At 36.9% G+C, this 19,580-nt stretch overlaps 1 protein-coding gene across 2 annotated transcripts in view; it reads right to left on the bottom strand.

The window, feature by feature from the left end:
• The window catches only part of CDKL5 (cyclin dependent kinase like 5), a 126,543-nt gene that overhangs the window by 53,470 nt on the left and 53,493 nt on the right, over positions 1-19,580 (bottom strand). The window lies entirely within an intron of this gene.

Raw genomic sequence — 19,580 nt, 5'->3', positions numbered from 1 at the left:
GTCTACTTAGAAGACATTTTGGAGATCTGAGGTATTTTATGGATCTGGTTTTCTGCTCTTCAAAAACAGGCTAAATTGGAATTCTCCAAAATAGAATTGTCATTCACTAAAATATATTTTTTTTGCATTTCAAGGGGTGTTTTTTTCTAGACTGTACTATGACACAGAAAAGTACTGAAAACAATGTTCAGTTTGATTGTGGAAACCTACTTATATAATAGCTCAGTATCCAACTCCTAGCATAAAAGTTGTCATTGACAATTCAATGTATCACCTAGGTAGATGAGCTGGTGTAGGTGAATCCGTGGACGGCTGGGACAAGGAATTCTGCCAACCTGTATATTCTGGAACATGTGGTTTTATTGCAAGGGTCGTGGGTAAAAGGGCCTTGCCTTCAGCCACCAGCCTCGGCTGAAGGGAAGTTCCAAAGAGAGAGGGAGAAAGAACAGCAGGGTGAGAGCTGAGAGAGAAAGGAGCGAGAGAGCAAGGTGGCAGGGGGAAGAGAGCAGGAGAGAGCAAGAGTAGGGGGAAGAGGAAGGGTAAGAGTTAAGAGGAGAGGTAAGAGTAAGAGTTAAGAGGTAAAAGAGTTAAGAAAGTTAAGAGAGCTAAGAGTAGCAGGGAGGAGAGGAGGAAGAGGTAAGAGAGTGAGGTCCTTGTTACAATACATTATATCTTCTTTTGTGATGAATATTCTAATTTATGGTGACCAACCAACACAAGACACAAAATCCTATAGAATCTACATACAGCTTATAAGAACTACTATATTACCATACTGTGTTATATTTTAAACTCTAAGAACTACTCTTTAGACTTCTGTTTTACTACATTGACCTTTGGATCCCTTAGCCAGCAGAAAGGTATTGTTCAATCTAAAGGGATTCTCCTTCAGCTAGCTAGGCCATTGTTTTCATGTTATGTAGTAACTAAGACTTGGTATCCTACAACTCAAAGTAAGCTTTCATTTCTATTTTGATTATACGTTTCATATTTTCAGAATCCTTTGCTAAGCAATCATGTTTATAAGGTTTCCCTGATTCATCTTCCCCAACAAGCTGGTACTAGTTGATTCAGTGTTTGACTTCAGTGAATGTCAAAGAAAGAAAAAACTCACATTATCCTTTCTGATCTCTACTACTTACTACTCCCAGCTTATATCATGAAGTAGGAAAATTTGAGTTTGCTTGGCTATAATTTTGCTTCACTCAGCTGCATTTATTACTAAGCACCTCATTATGTTCTAATAAAAAAAAAATTGGCCTCAGTATTTGACTTTACAACAACAGCAAACACAGAAGTCAAATCTTAATGCTGGCATTACCTCTGATTACTGAGCACATATATTATAAACATTCTATGTTATAAAACTATGGGAAGAACACCATTTCACAATTAAATATATAATGACAGAAGAAATATTACTGAAAAGTCAAGGATGTACAGAAACTGGTTATTCAGATTACATGATTACATGTGTGTAAATTGGGGCAAATATGTCTCCTCATGTACAAACCTGTAAATATCTTTTAATAAGGCTAAGACAAAAATTTCTGTTCTATTTCCTTCACATATAAATATAGTGATAGAGATGAGGAAGGAGATACCTGTTCATGGGAAAAGGGTACCTCCAGCCCTGGAGACACAAATCACTTCATATTAGGGTTCATTCCTTTTCTATGCTTCAAAATATGTGTGGGAATTGCCTCTGAAGGAAATGCATGCTTTATTGTCTGCTCATTTAACCACAGATGAGAGTATGGCTATGAGAGCTGAGCATTTTCACTACTTTGCTCCTTGCCACCCACAAGTTTTCTCTCTGAGGTTTCCTCACAAGATTGTTATAGCTGGTGTTTCCTGTCACCACTATCAAAGCAGAAGAGTTCCTAATTCAAAACTACTTATCTCATTTAAAGGACAGAGGTCCCCTATTTTTCCACTGTCTCTACAAAATTTATATGACAGCAGTCACTTTTATTATATGTAATTATATATGGCACATGACACAAGTTTCAGAACAGCTGAGTACTGTATCTCTGTTTTCTTGCAAGATCCTTGATGAGAGTACTCAATGAAAAAGATGCTGCTTAGAATAAAACAAGATCTTAGAACTACAACCATTATTGTCTGGAAAGATAAAGCATATCCTATTCTAGAAAATGTCATGTTACAAAAGAAAAAAAATCTTAAAATATTTGTCCCTATTTGATTTCAAAGATTTCTGTTAGGACTTTTCTTCCTTTATCTTTTGCATTTCATGGAAAACATGACACAAAGGACAGGTACACAACAAGATTCTTGAAAAACAGATAAGATTCCGACGTTCTAAAAGCTACATCATTCACCTCTAATTTTACTGCCTCACCCTATATGAGTACAAGAATTTCTCAAGTATGGAATTTTTAAGCAACTGAAACAACAAATGTTTCTAAATATCAGCAAATGTGAGCAGAGGTAGCATTAATCAACACTGAGCACATCCCATGCACAAGCAGCATATTGCTGCCTTTAGTCAGGTGGTGCTGCTCAAGCACTATTCAGTACATCACATCAGGGTTTTACACTGATATATTAAGTGAAAAAAAAAAATATTATATGGCATGTTCTGTGATTGGCTCATCATTTCCATCCGTAAAAATATGAGGCTGTTTAGGCCCAAACTCAATTTCTGTTAGAAAAATTTAAATCAATTGCATTCTCTACTCACAGATATAAAAATTATCATAAAATTATCATGTAATAAAAATTATTTAGAACTGAGCAATAACCTGGTTTGATCTTCACTGATCCATTATTACATTTATACAATTCAGTTTGCCACAACAAAGACACACATTGAAAAAAATTAATGAAATTCAGCCAAACATATCCAATGGCTAATGTTTTTTCAGAACAAAGTAGTACAGTTTCATTTTAACTTGCATAAACATTAATATGTTCCACAGAATTAAAGTATTTAGAACAGATTTTTCAATAATCATGATTCTAGCAAAATCACAGACCATTAAGCAGTCAGCTTCAAGGCAACAAAAGCCCAGAAAACCATTACAAGTTGGTAAAACATTTTTCATGAGCTGCTTAAAATGAAGCTTTAAAAAAAAAAACAAAAACCAAAAAAACCCCAAACAAAAAACAACCCAACCAAATAATTTTTCAAATTTTTCAAATTTACTCCTAAAACAAGAACAGAAAATATTAGCATTTTAGTCAATCAGTGTATCATAAATGTGACATTTGTAATTACCAAAGTTTTTAAACTAAGCCAAGCAATGCACATTCTGAAAGGTCACAAGTGTCACCTGCAGTTGTGTCAGGTCCTTAAGTCATTGCCCAGACACTGTCCTGACTCCATTTCCATTCTGCCTTAAACCACTACTGCCTTTAGACAGTACTAAGGCTAGAACACAGCCCTCTGTTACCTCAACACTTCTGATATTATGGCAATTACTTGAAAAATCTAGTGGAATACCTTAAATTATTCTCTACAGATAATCAGAGATGCACAAGATGATGCAGAATCTTTTTTCAAACAGTTTGACAATATGAAGTATAAGTCACAGTATGACTTCTTCTACACCTAAAAACTTAGAATTTTCCTCAAGAGATGCTTCACTGTTTCAACCTTATATTTCTCCTTTGAGAAAATTGCAATTCTTCTGTTTATCAGCTAAAACCCCCACACTTAGTTTATCTAAGCAATATAACTTTTAACATAGCAGAACTTTAAGGAAATTACTTCCTAACCTGAAAGTCCTGTTTATTTTTAGGAAGAGACAGAGTCTTTGGATGACAGAACAGTATGTCTGAGTTATCACAATGCCTTTATTTACTGCAAAATTGCTTAGAATTTTTCCAACACATATATGTGAGAGTTTACTTGAGAAGAAGCACCTAGAGTGAATCACCACAAATCAATTTTTTATCTCTTGAAAGCAGAATGTTATTTTCTAACCATCTAAGTGCAGGGGAAGACTTCTAAACAGAACAAAGAGTTCTATATTTGATGTGCCACTTTAGGGAAGATGGTCGCACTGTCTCCTGAGGAAGAGTGAGAGGACTAGGGAAAGCTTAAACCACTCTCAAAGATTTTCAAGGGCAACAGTCATATATGCTCAGCTATTGCACTGGGGAAAGAAGCACAAGAAAAGACCAAAACCTTGAGCTACAAATTTGACAGGAAATTACCAGTAAGTGCAGGTAATGATGGAAAGAGACTTTTAAAAAATAATGCACGCAGATTGAAACAGTTTCTCTGATTTCTTTATCTATGTCCTTCAGAAATACTTGCAACAACTTTACTGTTTGTTCATATGTCACGAGCAAATGCATGCATTATCAATCTTACTTGTTTTAAATCAAGTGCAGTATAAGGGAGTCATAAACAACAGCACTTCTCATCCAATTACCAGATGAATGCATAAGCCAAATGAGTGGCCCATCTATGTCCATGCACTCCCAGACTGGGGCTCCAGCCCCAGTGACAGGCTCCAGTGACAACGATGCTGATGCCAGGGACTCTCCAGACTGCAGGACATTTACAGGCTCACAGGACAGCTGGGGCTGGAAGGCACTGCTGCTGATTTTTGAATGTCCCCATTTTTAGGGATGTTCTGAATAGCCCTCAAGGTGCTCAAAGTCCACAAGGATGAGATTTGGAGCAACATGCTGTAGCTGATTCTGCTTTGAGCAGTTGTGAGGAAGCACACCCGAATCCCAAAGAGTGCACTACAAAGCATGCATTTTACACTCTTGAAGAATGTAAGAACTTGCAGTCTACTAATTTAGGGTGTAAATACTACCCTGAAAAGAACACTTGAAAAGAAGTGAACCCACTCAGTATTTTCTAGGAACTATTGGACAGATCATAGTGGTTAGCATCAGCACTTCCATTGTTCCAAGTGCATTTTTCATATTTATTCACAATTTTCTCCAAGCAAGAAAGTAAACATCCATCTCCAAAGAATGTCTATGATAATGTAACAAAAAGGATCTGGAATAAAAAACAGCTTTAAACACTGTAAATGTAGCTATTCTAGCTTTTCATGATAAACTAGTACTATCATAGTAATTTTAAAAATAATCTGTGTTTCATTTCATTCTTTTGTAGCACAAATCCATATAATTTTACAATTTGACAGCATTGTTTAATCCAAACCATGGACGCAAAACAGAAACCGAATTCAGTGAATGCCGATAAAATTCTTCTGAAGCTGAAATATCAGTAATAGTAATTTCAGTTTCAAACCTCAGTCTTCTTCCAGTTCTATTTGTTTGGGTTTTTGGTGTGGTGGTGTTTTTTGTTTTTTTTTTGTTTTGGTTTGGGTTTGTTTGTTTGTTTGTTTGTTTTTTGTTTTTTGGTGGTTTTTTTTTTGGTCTGTTAACATCGAAGATTGAAAATTAAAGCTATTTATAAACAGCATAATACTGCATTGGCAGAAACCAGCATTATTTAATTACTATTTATAGCATAATCTTGACACTTGTAATACAAGTGGTAACAAAGTAGAAAATATAGAAAGGCAAACTGTACTACCTTCATGACTTTAAGATATCGCTGACTCCATAATTTCAGAGGTCAACAAGACATTTAAAATTACATTGTATTTCCTAAATTTTTTGTTATTATAATGCATTGCTCCTTTTCTGAGTACCTTGTAACCCAAGAGCAGGTAGAACTTACTAGAAAATAGTTACTTTGGTTGGTTGGTTGTTTTATAAAAAAATACATCAGTGCCAAAGTCCTCAGTGTTGTTATCCCAAGCCTCAGAGTCAAAATAGTTTCAGCATGATTGGCTGAAATTCTGAAGTTTATCACATCTCAAGCTTTAGTCTCGAAATCTTTATTTCTGCAGTGGATACAATTTATTTTTTATCTGGTACTTTCACATTTTAAATTTTTGGAGGTTGTCTTTTTTTCGAATCAACAATCTGACAGGCATTTTCTTTAAACTACAAAACAAGACCTAGTGTGAACCAAAGGCAAACTTGTCAAGCAGGTTCCTGAGGCTGGGACTCTTCAGACGGAATTCAGTTTCAGATTAAGACATCTATACTCAGATCCCTGTATGTGAGTTGTGTGTTCAAACTTCTCAGAGCTCGACATTGATCAGTCACTCCAGTCATGACTCAGTAGCCTAAACATGGGCATCTAGTAGCATTCATTTAAGATTGCTGAGCTATCTACAACACTCACATGGGATTGTCATAGAAGCCTTTTAGAGCTGCCTCCCCTAAATCTCCACCTATCAGTTTTTTGAATACTCTCTATTCAAGGTGTGTACTTTCTACCATTTTCTCCTCAATATACTCATGATCTTGAACTCCACTATTTTGCAAACACTGCAACCAATTATTCTGATAATCTGGCTGGTCTTTCCATCATCTGCATCAAGTCCTGATACCCTCCAGAAATCTCTGGGACCGCTTACATCCCATCACACTGCCTGTCCAGGAAACACCAGGGAAGTTAAAGTTCCCCCTGTAAAAGAGGGTTGGAGTTCCCCCCACCCCAAAACACAAGTGTTTTAGAAACATCATCAGCTGTGTAAAGAAGGCTTTGCCTATTTTTTCAGTTTGATCAGTTGGTCTACAACAAAGACCCAATATAATGCCACAGCTTCTGGTCTCACCCCTAACTCTGAAGCATAGGGTCTCAATGATACTGTCATCCATCTGCTATGACCCACTTTTCCCTTAGGAGTGGGCCATCACACCATCCCAGAAAATACCACCATATATCTAAGACAATCTTTCCTACAATGGGAAACTTCACTCCTCTTTCTTTAGAGCCCATCTTTTCTGAAATATCTGTATTCATCCATCATAAAGTACCACTGTTAATGCTATGTCAACAAGTTTTACATTATACACCAACTAATTTTTATACACCATTTTTGTTTTAGTGCGCAAGCTACAACAGGATTTCTCAAACTTAGTTTACTCAGCTTAACACTGTCTTAGAAAAAAATTTGTCTGTGCTGAAGGAAAAACACCTGAACATAGCAGCAGCTACTGTAATTTCCATGCTGCAGAAGTAGAGACAAGGTTTGCCCTAATTTTAACACTTCTCGTGTGCAAAAGGGCAGCAACAACTCCTCTGTATTCTGCAGTGGGCCTCAAACAACCATAGGTGGCAATTTAGATACCAAGCAGCCATTCCAGGTCTGTTCTGGAGCAAAAGCAAGAGCCAAGGTAGAGGGTATTTTTTAACATTAATTAGTTAGTAATGGTAAGTTCTCCACATCTAGGGGGAAGCCTCAGCTACAATGGTCTTCATGTCTAGAGTCCCAAAACGTTTAATGCCTCCAATAAAAAAAAAAAAAAGGGGAGGGGGGGGGGAAGGAAGCAAGTTTTAACTGGAAAGTTTCCTCCTCCTATTTTAGGCACACAAAGCAGTGTAATGTTGTCTTCTTCATGAAATTTGGTATGTAAAAGATGTTACCTAATGTAACCATCACCACTGGTATTCTGGTGTCAGCTCATCGTTAGGTTTGGCTGTGGAACATTTCATTGATGTCTGCATTAACCCTAGGAATCTGTCATTCCCTTTCACTTATTCCAGATCTCTAATGAGAATATTTTTGGTGTTGTTCACCAGGAAAGGATAAATTTGAACAAGAAATGCCACTTGTATTTTCAAGCCTCAGTTCACATTAGACAACAGTATTACAGAAAGAAAATAATACCCTTCTCTGCCCCTAATGATTTTGTGTCGTTTACAAGACATCTTTTAGCTCTCTAGGTCTTTGTCATCAAGAAATATTTTTGCTGACATTATGATCTTACCAAAGCACTTTAAATTTTAGAAGTTTTTTTCCAATCTGTATATTGATGTGTATTTCAGTGGAGACCTCCATTTCTCCTCAAAGTTTCTACATTCAGGTTTGCAGATTAAAAAAAGGCTTTTCTTGTCTGACAGTCCACTTTCTGGATAATAAGACAGAAATTCTTTCCTCCTAAGAAAACTGCTGTGAAACATTTAAAAGTGAATTCCTTTTAGAGATTTTCTCCCCTTCATAGAATAGCATTAAGATTAAAATTTATTCCAAACTGCTTAAAAGAAAGACAGCAGGCAAAATTCATACCTCAAACACCTCCTGATCCCTGCTGCAGAGGTCAGAGGAACAGGAGGGCTGCCTCTACACAAGTTGCATAATAATTTAGCTAACTTCAGAAGCTAAAAATACATGTGGAAATAAAAGAACCCGCATCAAGACTTCTGTTACTACTAGATGAAGAAGAAATGTCAGCTAAGTTTTCATAAAAATAGCACTTTCTGCAGATGAAATTTCAACTTTGGAGCTAAATCGAGAAAGAGAGTTTGTGGACTTATTTCAGTTTCTTCAGCATCTGAAAAGTCGTGGCTAAATCAGTGTATTTTCCCTTACATTTCAGAAATAAGGAGAAAAAAGTCTAAACATCACAGAAATTCTGGGAAGCCTAAAAAAAGCTCTTCTAGCTAAAACTGCCCCTACCAAAAAGAATAACATATTGCACACTTTTACATCTTACACACAACGTGTACTTTTGAGCCAGGAGAAAAAAAAAAAAAAGATAACCACACAATTTAAGTTCACTGTGAAAGTTTGCCCAAGCATGACAAACAAAGACTTCTTGGAAAAAGGGGAAGGAAAAGTGATCTCACTGAGTTTATTATCACAAACACTGGAAACACTATGTGGGGAGAGAGGATAAAAAAATGCAGAGTGAAGAGCTAAGGGCCAGGGAATACACAGGCTAAAGAAACTGGGAAAAGAAAATGCAGCCTGAAAACAGATTGGAAAAGAGAACTGGGGTAAGGCACCTCTACTCAGAAGTTAGTGTTAAAACCAGCATAACAAATAAATGAATCTGTGAACATTAAAATTTCAGTGGAACCCAATTTAACTGAAAGCAGAGGAATGGTGAGAATTCATAAATAGCTGCAAACCCACTAAAACCACAGATGAGTCTCATTCCACAGTGTTCTGGTATGCACGGGGGTTGAAGGCAACAGGTTACTAGCTATGCCATCTCAAATACTAGAAGCTGACAGCTGTGTGACAACTGCGTGGGTTTCCATATGGTGTTCCATGATGAATTTTGTATTTGAGAAGTCTAGAAAATTATGGAGGAAAAAAAAAAAGTAAGTTTATCACAGTATATATAAGCAAGGCAGTATTTGAGGGGAAAAGGTAGCATTTTTTCATCAGAAATACTGGTGTATGCAGAAGAAACTGAAGCCCTTCTCCAGGCCTAAAATAGAAACAGCAACCTCCAAGGCTAAATTTAAACTGAGAACAATTATATTCTGTGTTTTAAAAGACTCAATGAATCTACATAAAATGCCGAATATTTCCTAAGGTAGAGTCCATCTCATTTAGCTTTAGCCACTAAAAGTTACATAATCAGTGTGAATTGTCAAGACTTTTCCCACAGCTAGTAAAAGCAGGGGAGGGAGAGAAGCTCTGGCCAGAAGGTTACTGATTTTAATAATTTCCAGATGGTAAGACTTGCTTTTTGGATTTTGGACTCTCTCAACTTATATAAACGAGGGAGACTGGTTATGCAAGTCCTAAGCACTGAAACAGTGGGTGAGATTAATTCCACCCAAGTTACTTAACTTTGCAGGCCTTCTGTCTGTATATTTTATTTTTGCATGCACAAACTTATATGCATGCACGTGTTTTTAAGGAACATTTCCAAATCTTATCAAGACTAGTAACCTCAGGGATATTACTTTATCTGGATCATTATTCTTCGAGTTGCATTGCTACATCAGGATCATCACAGTCCACTGGATTGTATTTGTAATTAACATGCTAGAAACGCCAATAAAATATTCTAAACTGTGCTACTGAAGTAAGAACATCTCCATTGCCAACGTAACTGTAGCGTCAATTCTCACATCCCACAAAGCAATCTGGCATAGCTAGCAGCAAGACCAGAATTTTTGAAGCTCATCCTTCTTCTTTCACCTGCATATTAGGGAATAAAGTGTATGTTCACTGGTGAGGACCCTCGTGAAGCTATAAACATCCCTGCTATGAGCTTTGCATTTCCTTTCTCTGGTCTAATTAAATGTACTACCTGAGATCAATAAAACTTTAAATAACTTGCAAATAAGGCTACATTAGAAGTAGCTTTTCTCCCTATGTTAAGCCTCCAGAAGAATGCTTCAGATCAGATCCTTGAGCAAGAGCTCAAATATTTAACATGAGAGGTTTTCATAAGAAAATTATGGGTTTAGAATGCATGCCATATATTGACATCCTAGAGCCATATTTCTCTCAGTTCCAAGACACTATAGAGATTCATTTAAACAGCGGTGAAAGAAAAAGTAACAACTGGAAAAGCTTTGTGATTCTTCGTGGAGTAAAGGTTTTGAACCTTCTACTTAGCAAAATTTCTCATTAATGTTTAATAACAGGAATTCCTGCTTCAGATTTAAGACTACTACAAAAATCCAAAAGCTAAACCTGTACAAGTAAGGTTGGAGCCTCATTGCAGTACTTGGTCTACACTAGATGCAGACACAGAAAACAAAGCTTCCTCAGAGGAAGGGTGCCTTCTGTCCTTTGTAAAGTGATATAGTAGCAAGCCTTCTGGTGGTACAGCGAGTAAACAATAGTTCTAACAGCAGTTTGTTGACTAGCATTTGTAGTTGAATGTGCTAGATCTGATTTGGTTTCATCATAACACGATTCTGAGTGTGATTTTTAAAAAAAACAAAACCAACTCCACAACATTACAGTATAAAATTATATGGCAATATAATTACTATCTCTGGATATATTAATAAATGTAGTAATAAATTTTAAAAAGTTAGCCAATGCATAAATTAGTTATTCTAAATATAGCTGGAATCCTCATGGAAAAAAAAGAATTAGTCTCTTCACACAGGTTTCATTCAGGTAGTACTGTTTGAATAGTCAATTATCACCATCTCTTCAAAAAATAAAAAGGTGGCCTTGAAGAACGTTAATTGTTAACCTATTGCAGTCTAAAAATCAAGAGAAAAACCTCAAACAAATCCATAGAGATAAGTGACCCCTGTACCAATTTTCCTTTATTTTTGTCTTTCTACATATTTGTTCTCTGCAAGAATAAACTATGCCCTCATAATTTGATTCCCAGCCAGATCTGTTCCGAAAGGGCATGTTCTTCATTGAAAAATTCTGTGTCTTATTGTTTACTGTAGATACAGAGCTATAGAACTAAACAGACTTTTCACTTTCATTTTTCTTTTAATAGCTCAGAAGTGGTGAGAGATTGTCCTCCTTCATACAAACATACTTGGGAAAAAACACAAGACACTTTAGCAATAAGCATAATTTTTCAGAAAGTTCCTAAAACACATTCTTCAGATGAAGAGACAAGTGAAAGCTGAGAAAATATAATCACAAGACTTTGGCTGCGAAATTTTTATTCATATTTTCATTAAAGCCTGCTGAATACTTGGATAAAACAACAGATTTACTGTCATTCATATTTTATACTGAGATACAAATGTTCAGTTCTCCTTACAACCATGAAAATGAAAAGTGTAACAGTGTGCTACTAGTACATACAAAAATCTTTGCAGAGGCAACAGAAGGAACAGGCTAGTATCATTTTCCAAAACTGACCAGAAGAGACCACTATGCTGTAACTCATTAATTAAACAAACGTGTGTGAGTGTACACAGCTCTGTACATGTGCACATGTGTAATTGGAAGGATGTTGGTAAAGGAACAGAAGCTCATCTTCAGCAATATAAATTAAATACTATCCATTTCCTTGAGAACCCTACTAAATAGACATCAAGAAATACTATAGACACACTGATCACCTTGATTTGCTTCTCTGACCCTGACATCATCTAGACATCTACACTTTTATGCCATCTGAGAAATATGGATGAAGGGAGCACTACACCTCAGAATTTCTGACCAGAAATGCCACTCCCTCACTTCCTTTTTTTTTTTAAACCTGCTAGAGCCCTTTGGATGGATGTTGTTTGGTCTATGTTTAGCCTTTCTAAAAGTCAGTGGGGAAGCTCCTACCAATTCTCTTTTGCTCCCTAAATAGTTCCTTAGCACTACAACGACATTTATAGCAGTGGAAGCAGGAAGGACTTACAAAATTAGAACAGGTTCAGAGCCCAGGGCGCAAGTCCATCAGATACTGTCTTGTATATGCTTCTTAAAAGCATTCTTCACTGGCTGATGCTTTGAGGGGAAAAAAATTGTAGGCACCACTCAATTTTCGTAGTCACTCTCAGAAAACTTGATCCTGTAGAAGCAGCAGCTAGTCAGCTCTGCTCTGCAGATGGCATTGCCTGCAACATATTTCTGTGCATAAACATAGCATTACTCTATCTCTGTTGGAAATGTTAATTGATTTCAAGAAGATAGCTTGCCTCCTGGTCAAGATGCATACTGTCAAAAGAAGAGGTAGGTGTAACGAGTCAAGTTTTTTAGGTCCTACAGAATTTCATCTTTCCACCTCTCGGTGCATTATTACATTTTAAAATATCACACACCTCTGTCATACCTCAAAGCCATGTTTTTGTTTTAAAGTCCATCTATAACCCAAAGGAAAATCAATAAGGACGATAATCCTGTTCAGCCAAAGTTAAATCTATGAAAACTCTTTCGCAAATAATTTTCAGCCCACTGGAATCTGTGGTAATATTCTGTTCTTAGAACTGTATGAAAAATATGCATCATAATATGCATTTGGGAAGGAGTTCTCCATGTTATAAAGATTTTTTCTGGACTGAAAGAAGAGCTGTTTAATAAGGCAGCACACTTCTGTGCCAAAAACTGGAAACAGAACAATCACCCTTTCAGAGAACATAGGCATCTTGTTTCTGCTGCAGAGTGTGTAACAGCTCAGGGTAAGCATGAATAGGATATTGGGGGAAGCACTGAGAGAGTGCACACGCAAGCATGCACGAGCATGAGAAGAAACTGCACAAGGTTTCAAGAAAAAACAGGCTTGATAATCAAGAATATTATCCATGGGTTGGTGCTTCAAAAGTAAAATTGAGTAAAACACTACTTCAAGCCCAGAAGGTTGCAGCACAGCTGATTCACAAGCCGACCATGTGTCCCCTAACAGGAGGGATGGCCACAAGGTTGGCAGCTTGTAACAAGTGAGCCTATTTTTTGTTAGCCCATCAAGGAAACAGGTTACAGATATACTTTTCAAACACAAACTGCGAACAAGGAAAAGCAGAAAACAGACCCAAGGAAGTTGAAGAAAGCAAGACTGAAGCTAAGGACCATCCCATAAAAACAGACAAGATCTAAATGTAATATATACACAACTGATGTAAGAACTAGTTTGCCATCACCACCCAGAGGAACTCCAGAGATGAAGTGGGGACTTGAAAGCTCCTTACCCTCGTCCTCCATCCTGCACACTGGTGATACTGCCCAAATCAGACACCTCTCATGAGCACACACACACATGTCCATTTATACTTCTCAGCATGTGGGTATGAGGGTACAAGTGAATGAAACCATGAAAAAATGGGCATCCATAACTACAATCATTTCACTTCAAGACCTGCAAACATTTGCCCTCCCTTTATGCAAGACTGAACCTCATTATACTAATCCTTCTACACCCAGTACTGTACAGAAATTAGTCTTCACATAGAGAAAGAAATGCAAGATGCCTTATCAAAGTTTTTAAGGTGCAAGCAACTATAAAAGTGGAGAGCAATGTTGGTATCTGTTTCCAAAAAAGAGTTACCTGTTCTGTTCAGAAACAAATCCTGACTTTGCTACACATCTGAAAAAGTGAAAATAAAATTGCATAAAGTGTGTGATTTTTCATAATGGGCAAAGTAAAGCCATTATGTGCTACGGTGTTAGGGCTTAAAAGGAACTTGCACAAAGATTGGCCTACTTTAGCAATTTAAACTAAAATGAATCAGGGGATAGTAAAAATGCAAATACTTTATAAATCCAGACGATGTTTTAGTTTTTATCTTAAATCAGAAGCATCTTAAATAGATATACTTCAGAAAAGGAGAAGCTAGCATGCAGTTGGACTACTGAAAAAAAGCAAGCAGCAGACTCATCAAGCTTTATTGTTGAGGTGCAGGTGCAGCTACACACAGCAAAAAGAAGTATGTGTTTTGAAGAGTTTCAGAATTGTAACACGTGTATAAGGCATAGATATCATCATGAATGACTCCAGTTCTGTGCAAACATTTAACAACTGCTATTGGTTGAAAAAAGAGCACAAAGCATTCTTAGCAAAAGTGGCCTTTATTCCAGAGCTCAGGCTGCTTTCCCACTGTACCTAAGATTTCTTGATCACCACACTCTGATGTCAGACGTGTCTAGTCCCCTACTTAGGCTTTTAGCTGTGCGCAATTATTAGGTCCTTTGCATAAGAATGTACAAATTTGTACAAATTTTAACAGTTGTAGTAGTTTAAAAGGAACCTATTTTCCTTTTTGCCCATTTATTGTTATCCAGGCTTTGAATAAGAATTAAATGCCACTATACTTCAAAGCAAATTACAAATTCCAACAACTTTTATTTTAAAAGAATAGAAGGTTTTTTGCATTTTAGGAGGATATTCCATGATTTAGGAATTATGCAGAAGTGAGTAATCAAAGAAATAGAACTTGCTTTTACCAGGACATTTAGAGGGACAACCTGCTATTTAAAAACACACTGTAATCTTTACTGATGAAAAAACACAGTGCCAAGAAAAGCCTGTAGTTCTCAGAAAAAAGGAAACTATAGGAAAGTTTTCACTGTTATTGTCAATGTTTTACCTACACTGTTAAATGCTCATTTTCCAGGACTCCTGAGTTTAAAAAAAAGACTTTAAATTCACAAAAAAAATTTTAAGAAAATAAGGCCATGTGAATGGCATATTCAAGACATTCTAATGTATTTAAATTTGAGATCAACTTGGTTGCAACAAATAATTTTGAAAGCCAGACAAATGATCCAGACCCATTTTTACCATGGTACATTTAATAATCTACGGGAATGATCTTGTGAAACACTGAGTTGTGCTCTTAGTGGCTTTTGTTTAAATACACAGAACATTCAGAAATCAATGATTAACCTAGTGCTCTTAGAGCTGCTCATGTGTCCTAGAAAAGTTTAAAAACTCCACAAGAATCCCTCACAGGAAAACAATTAGCCTAAAATTTAGAAATACCATTTTGTTTGCATCAGTTATGCTACACAGTCATTTGCAATTTGATGACAAGACCAGATTGTAGTCCAATATTCAACCAAGTTCATACTACTGCAGATGTAGTCCTATAATTGGCCATATGCTATTCCCTCACCCATATATTAATTTGCATTAACTATAAATTCCCTCGCTTGCATTGTTAATTTCCTAACGATCCAAGACCCTACATCAGGACTCCAAATCACATCTATTTCAATTTCTCCTGCTACTGCTTCTAAGAAGTACTGTAGTCATGTTCCTCAACTTTAATTTTCACCATAACATTTTCAACTTTTTTCTAGGAGAAATAATTTGTATGGATAGTCTTGCTCTGGGTGCTCATCACATCCACACTTTAGGATTTCACTTACAAGGACCTTAAAATGAGATACAGCTCTACAAGCTGTTTGCAATTAAGAGCCATTAAGGGCAGGCACAGAACACACTGCTGCAGGTCTGAATATGATTCCCGTATTATTACAAGTGTAATGATATATAATCCCTTTGCAGATGGAGTTTGCAGCAACTACTAGGGGGCTTGTTTATTTACTGGCAATATTCCAAGCAGAGCTCTTATTTGTGGCATAAGCAGCAACCTTTCACTTAGCAACACCAGTACCCACAGCAAGAATTCATATAAAAGATTGTGGAAAATACTATCAGAAATACAAACAGATTCTTTAAAAAATAAAAGAAAAAGGACAAAAGATGTCTGGTTTATCCAGAGCCATTAGTGTGACCAACTGGAAGAAACTAACTGACTAAAAGAAATACTAATCTGAGATACTGTGACTGCAACAAATTGCTTATCTTTGACTTTATTTAAATTGAAAACTATACACTTTACATGTTCTTCCAAAGCAAGGTTAATCACTCTTGTTATTTTTAACTCAGGCTTCTATGCTTCTTTCAGCTACCTGCATTACTGAAGTACAAGGGTGCATTTGTCTCCCTCACCCTTCTTGTTTTTAAGATCTTCTGCAGCATCAGGTGTCTCTGCACCCCAGCTTTGTACTGCACGAAATGTTATAATGGACAAGCCCTTTGAAGCCATTCTCATTTGTGGTACTGAGACCAAACACCCTCACACTGTACTGCGTTAAACTGAACACATCTGAAAAAAAATAAAAAATGCTTAGTATCGCTTTCCACAGAAAGTTAATTTCTCTACTCTGAAAGCTCTGTCTCTTATCTTTACACTGCACCTTCCATTTCGAATTATTAGCTGTCGGGAGCAGAGGAGGGATGGAATGAGAATTTTTAGTACTGAATGTCATCCATATCTGAGCTGGGTTCACAACATGACAAGCACAAATGAGGAGGTGAGGGAATGGAGTATCCTACAAGGGAACTTTGAAACACCCGTCTGGATTGTCAGAAAAGACTCAAAGGGAAAGAACACAGCACAATTGCAGACATCAAAACAGCATCATTCTATTGGTATGGCTACAAAGTGATTGATGCAATTAAGAAAAATACTAACTTTCATAAAATCATGTAATATCCTTAGCTGGAAAGGACCCACAAGGATCCTCTAGTCCAGGTCCTGGCCATGCACAGGACCTCCCAGAGGAACCATACCACTGTCCAAATACCTCTGGAATTCTGTCAGGCTTGGTGCCGTGACCACCTCCCTGGGGAGCCTGTTCCAGTGCCTGGCCAGCCCCTGGTGAAGAACCTTTTCCTAATACCCAACCTAAACCTCCCTTACCATTCCCTCTGGGAATTTAATGCATTTAAAAATGCATCCATGCCCACTTTGTTGAACCCTGGCCAGGCCCTCTGACATAAACTCTTATATGTGACCGATAAAGATAGCAAGGGTCTATATAAGATCAAATTAAACAAAACCTCAGAACAGAGCATATCTTAGCAACGTATAACAGAAGTAACAGACAAAAAACAATAAAAGCAATGAAAAAAAGATCTGGGACTACCTTACTTCATCCCCTCATCCTACATAGCCTTACAAGTGTGAACCCATATGTTTACTTCAGTTAATCCCAGGACTCAGACTTTGAGGAAATTAGAACAACACCAAACAGAGATCTAATTTTTTCCCAGCAGTGTGGGAAAGTCACTTTAGAATCTGATAGTTTCCTCAAAATTAGTGTTTTAATGGTTTTTATTAAGAAATGTACTATAAAAAACCTTTAAAATAACTGAAGAATGAGAGAGACTTGGGAATAAGATTTTGAGGAAAAGAAAAAAAAGGCAGCAGTATTGTGATAATGAAAATATTATAGCTTACCTTGGGGGTGAGAGGAGAGACTGAATTAGTGGTGTTCTGTTCAAGCTGTGGGAACTTAGCAAGGTTTCTGAGTTTCTATGCTCCATTCTGCACAACTACCTGATCTTTGGAGTACTAACAGTACACATATGAACCTTCCACTTATTTGAATGTAAATCAGCACTTTATTGACATCAATCATATTTAACACACATTAATATAATGCTATCTGATTGTCTGTTTCCTGCTGTCACAGGGGACTGAGAGGACTATGGAAGAGGTTCAGGTAAAGACAAATGTCACAATGCATCAATGAAAAATGAAAGCCTTATAAACTGTCAATACCACATTCACATCTCCCCTGCACAGGAAGCAGTTACAGATGTTCATTGTATGTCTCTTACATGTATAGAAAGCAATAGCTGAAGTGAATCAGCACTAATCAAGCTTGCCTCTCACTGTTGCACTCAGGGAATGCCATGAAAGTTGAGCTCAGAAGTCCAGGAAACAAATACTCTAACATTTCACCAGAAATTTCATCATTTTACCAGAATTCTGTAAGGATTTCAAAAGGTTATTCACTATCTCATCGTGAAGTTGAAGCAAGTGGTTATTAAAGAGTTACCATGACTTTCAGCACCACCACTTGCCTAACAGCTCTATTTTCCTCACATAATACTCAGGACAGATCTCAACTCTGACTACTGCAAACATTTACTACTGGCAAACTCTATTTATCTAGAAGGTCCAAAACCTCTCATATTCATTGTATGTGTTTCACACAAGTTTTGGCACAAAAACCCACCAGTGATAATGATGTTTTAGCCCAAGGAACAACCGCATTAATGAAATAATCTTCCACAGGTAAGCTGCAATTACTGAAAGAAAACAGTATGCTGCACAGAGATTTTACCCTGCTAACAAATAAAACCAAAAATCTTGCCACAAAGCCAAACCAAATTTGATTAATTGAGAAAATTAGAGTACTGCTTTTAATTACATACAAAAAAAAAATCAGCAAAAAGTTTTAGAATGAGGGAAAAAAAACACAGGCAGCAATCTGGTCTCATTTTGAGAACTCAGATTTTTCATTTACGCATCATCCAATTTCTCAATCAACCAAACAGGAACTACTGTCAAATCAGTCACATCCAAAGTAAAACAAAAAGAGCTGTACCCATTTCAGTACAAGAGATAATACCATAAAAGTTAAAGATAAACTGCAATGCCTGTATTCTTCAGTCCAAGTACTTGATGTACCACATGCTGGGGAGCTAAGGAACCTTGAGAGCTAAATCTAAAGACAGTACATGAAAAAATACAACGCATTGAAAAAGCCTGCAACTTATATGAACAAGTACACTTGCCTTTTAATTTTGACACTAAAGGGGAACTCAACAACACAAAAATGGTTAACAGATTTAAAGTGTGAAGGTGTTAATAACATCAGCAGACACAAGAGTTGGAAAAAGGATTCTAACATGCACCAAGGAAATTCAGAACTCTGCTTTTATGAAAATAGAGAAAACCCAAATTTTCTATGAGTATGAAGTTCTCATTTGCTCTATGAAAGCAGCAAGACCAGGTTCCTGGTGCCTGTACATAAAATTTCTGAGAAAAGACCAGTAGGAACTAGGAATCAGTGCACAGTTCTAGAAATATGCATTGTCCAAACGACCTGTCATCCTAGATGATAAAACCACTCTTTAGGGCTACAGAAAATGCAGTGGAATAGCTTGTGTGACTAGAGCTCTCCCACAACAGACACAGCTCATCTTCTGTCAAATATTCCAAGAAAGTGAGGAGATGCTTGCAGAGGAGAGGGGTGCTTCAATACATGTACATTTGCTTTCAAACAGCTAAGACAAAAGTCAAAGTTTTGGCATGAGGGTTACAAGACAGAACAACACAGGTTACATTAGGGGGAACATGTGCTTCAAAGCATTTTATGAACAGAGCAAAATAGATAAAGCCTTTTTAAATGAAGCCTTAATATAAAATCCCATTTTCACAGAGGACTTAGAGCACTCCAACAGTTGCTGCAAGGATAAATACAGCATGATGGAGACAGTAAGATTTTTGGAAAATGGAAAAACAAACTGCTTGACACTGATCAATGAACCAACAGGAAAGTGAAAGCTGATAATAACCTTGGAAGCAATGTGTATGAACCCTGACA

Source organism: Sylvia atricapilla, chromosome 2 (genome assembly GCF_009819655.1).
Source record: "Sylvia atricapilla isolate bSylAtr1 chromosome 2, bSylAtr1.pri, whole genome shotgun sequence".
Lineage (NCBI taxonomy): Eukaryota > Metazoa > Chordata > Aves > Passeriformes > Sylviidae > Sylvia > Sylvia atricapilla.
This window is presented reverse-complemented; position numbering and strand designations above follow the sequence as displayed.